We start from the raw sequence: 3,856 nt of genomic DNA, 5'->3' as shown, positions 1-3,856 counted from the left end.
ATATTTAATTATGTACTTATTTGTTCTCATGCTTTAATGTTAGTTGTCTTGGATATTTATATACTCATAAACATAGTTGTTTACATATATTTTTTTTTTTGTCATTAAATCTGTCAACAACTAAATTTATGATTTTAAGATCAAGCCGAAAGAGTCTCTAGATTTGACTAGCTATGTGCGCGCATCGCGCGCGTTAGCTACCCTAGTTTAGTAAAAAAATATGAACACGTTACAAACCTGGACATAAACATGAAAATTTTTATGTTCATATATTTATAAAGAAATGATCATTTTATATACAATAAATATTCTGTTTATATATAAAATTATTGAATTATTACGAGTCAGACAAACTTCTTTCAAAAAATTGATGTTTATTATATAGTGTTGTATTTTTTTTTTTTTGTGAAACAATATAATGTTGTATTTTAATATACTACATGTTCAAAATTGCGATTGTTCAGATTTTTTTCACCAATTGTTTAAAATTTGCAATTGTTCATATATTTACTAAATGTTCAAAAGTATAGGTATGGTGCATTGCAATTGTTCATATTTTTCAACCAAATGTTCAAAATTTGTGATGTTTAAATATTTTTTTTACTAAATGTTCAAATTTGCGATTGTTCGGATTTTTTTTTATTAAATATTCAAAAATTTAGGCGTGGTACATTGCGATTGTTCAGATTTTTTTACTAAATATTCGAAATTTACGACGTTCTGATTTTTTTACAAAAGATTGAAAATTTATAATTGTTCAAATTTTTTTCCTAAATGTTCAAATAAATATACGCATGGTGCACCTTAAAATTTGCGCGTATCAAACTCAACCCAATATCTATTGGCGGATCTGGCCCACTTATAAATGACCTTTGAATTGCTCATCAATAAAGGAAAAAAAAAACAGATGAACATAGTCGGGTTAGCCCTGCCTAGTGTAGTGCCTCCTCCTCTTGCTCCCCTCTCTCTCTCTCTCTCTGAGTTCTCAATTGAAGCGCATTCAACATCTTACTTCACGTTCTCCATCAGGTAAGTTGTTGTTTCTCTTAGTAATCATCATATCAATTTCACAATCCATGGTTCATCTTTGATCAAATAATAATAATAAGATGGAAATTTTGACAATTACCACCTTCTATTATGTCCATTTTAGCAATTACCACCTTGTTTTTTTTTTTTTTTTTCTGAAAATTACCACCATCTATTTTTAAAAATATCAAAAGTTACCACCTTCTCCATCACATGACGCCATGTGGCCCCACACTTTACAAACCAAAGCAAGCAGCCCCTTCCTCCATCAGTGACATCCAAATTTGAATAAGCAACACAAGAGAAATTATGCTACAATTTAAAGGGGTATTCAAAACACACCCGTCTGACCAAACTCTCCCATCCCAATCGTTTGGAGATTTAGGCACAAACCCTTTTACACACTGACATTGAGGAGAATCCATTAGATTACGATTGACAAATTAAAATTCAATTAAAGAGGGACTACAACTTACTTAGATCAAATTGCCAAAATTTTGTCACATATAGATTCAGAGAGAAAAGAACCAAAAATGCAATAATCTTCAAATAAGCATAGAACAGAGATTAAATCCGGATGAAGAACAAAATCCAATTATTATGTGCAATAAATTAGTAAATTGTTTTCCTAAATATGAAATTATTCAAAAAAGACTAGGAAGTTACAATGAGTCTTGTTTAGGAGCTTGATCCATATTTATTTTTCTAATATGCTCTTTAAAAGCTTTTGCAAATCTTCTGTGTAATACATCACTAGGTGGCAACTCTCCGGTATGATACCTTAACCCCATAGCGTCAATCATAATCAGTCGTTCTTGTGATTGTTTCAAACCCACCCGTTCTTGCACCTGTTTCGAACCCACTCGTTCTTCTACTTGTTTCTTTTCATTTGAATTCGACGATTCCATCTTCAAAACACAAACAGATACAAGTACATTTAACAAATTTCACATCAAAACCCAACAATTTCTGTAAAACGATACACAATTATCCCAATAAATTATAGAGTATGAACAAATAAATAGAATTGAGAAAATAAACAAATTGATCAAATATCCCAAAACCCTAAATCAAGAACATAATTCGATTAAATTTGACTCAATCATCAAATATAATTCATCTCGCTTTAGATATGATAGCAGAGCGGAATAATTAATAATAACAAATAGTTCCATAAACAGTCCGAACGCGAATTAAATTGAAGATTAACACTCGAACATAAAACTAAACAAACCTACAAAAACCGACACTTAATTGAACAAACAAACCACAACATCGATACTTAATTTAACAAACAAACCAAAAAATCGACACTTAATTGAACAAACAAACCCACAAAACTTGACACAAAATTGAACAAATAACCCACAAAAATCGACTCAAAATTGAACATACAAACCCACAAAAATCGACACAACAATAAACAAACCCACAACAAACAAAAAATAATAGAACGTATTAACCCACAAAATTCGACAGTAATTCGATAAAACCCCCAAAAACGGAGTCGATTAATTACAAAAAAAAATTACTTGAACAAATAGAGCACATAACAAGCACTGTACACGAATTAGGCGAGATCAAGGGATGAGATTAAGAAATTAATTCAAAGACAAGAGAGTTGGTGGATTTGTTAACAAATTCAAGCAGGAGAGATGAGTGAGGATATTCCCAGATCTAGGGTTTTCACTGAGTTCTTGAATTTTTTTTGATAAAACATCTTACCTCAGATTCTCAAAAGTCGCTAATGCTCGCAACTTCGCAAGACGATTCAACAGACAATTTAGATTGATAACACAAAGAACAGTAACGTTCTTCAATCTAATATACAGGGGAGGATTTTCTCGAGTTTAGAGAGTCATATAAGATCTAATTTTCTTAGGTATTACTTTTATAATTAAACTAGGTTAGGTCCCGTGTCATGCACGGTTATTTTAATTTCTCCATTTTTTTCTTTATATAAATTAATTTACGCCTTTATGGCATACAAAATAAAAAGTTAATATATTTGTAGAATAAATTATATTCCATCATAATTACACTTCTGTAAAAAGATTATTGATTTCCTTATTAATCCGTATAGTACTTAATTGGATGATAACATAAGAAAGGTAAATATTATTGTTTGTTTATTTGGTTGACAAAAAACCTTTTCTTTTAAATAACTTCTTTAAATAAAAAAACTAAATATTAAAAAAAAAAAATTACTAAGGACACACCAGGAGATGACACGTGTCATTGCTGGTGTGTCTTTTAGTATATAGTTATTGATAATTCAACTGCCACGTAAGCAAAATTAACGAATTATATTTTTAAATTTAAATTAATTAAATATAAATTATTATCTTTAGATGGTTTCAAAAAAAAAATTATTATCTTTACATATTACGAGTAGGAATTTTATCTAAATATATAACTAACATTAACACATAAGTTTTTAAAAAATAATTTAAACAACACAAAGTTTCATATGTGGCTGGCCACACGGTGGCCAGCCACAATTTTTTTTATTTTTTAAAATTCTTTCTCTCTCCTCTCCATTCTCTTTCTCTCTCCTCTTTTCTTCTTCTTCAAGCTAGAACATTCATCTCATTTTCTCAGAGAACGTACCACAAATTTCGCAATCGTCACCAATAGTCGTCTTCATGGTTCGTTCGTCGGTGATTCGTTCGTCGGAAATAGTGGTTTCACTGGGAGGGTAGTGGTGGTTTGGTGACTCCGTCGTCGGAAAACAAGTTCAAAGTTTTTAAGGCCAAATTCGGCCATGAAAACTCTAGATCTAAAATTTTCATGGTCGAATTTGGCCTTTTTAGCCATATTTGAAGTG

The 3,856-nt window shown here is 30.5% G+C and overlaps 1 long non-coding RNA gene across 1 annotated transcript; it reads right to left on the bottom strand.

Annotated features, from left to right (window-relative positions):
* Positions 1 to 1,607: 1,607 nt before the first annotated feature.
* Positions 1,608 to 2,878, bottom strand: LOC145621404 (uncharacterized). Its single transcript, XR_014108410.1, has 2 exons — positions 2,755 to 2,878; positions 1,608 to 1,937 (listed from the first exon to the last, which is right to left on the bottom strand). It is a non-coding gene; the product is annotated as an uncharacterized LOC145621404 (long non-coding RNA).
* Between the last annotated feature and the right edge of the window lie 978 nt (positions 2,879 to 3,856).

Source organism: Chenopodium album, chromosome 27 (assembly GCF_948465745.1).
Source record: "Chenopodium album chromosome 27, dcCheAlbu1.1, whole genome shotgun sequence".
Classification (NCBI taxonomy): domain Eukaryota; kingdom Viridiplantae; phylum Streptophyta; class Magnoliopsida; order Caryophyllales; family Amaranthaceae; genus Chenopodium; species Chenopodium album.
The sequence above is the reverse complement of the archived record's forward strand: the minus strand, read 5'-3'. Positions and strand labels throughout refer to the sequence as shown.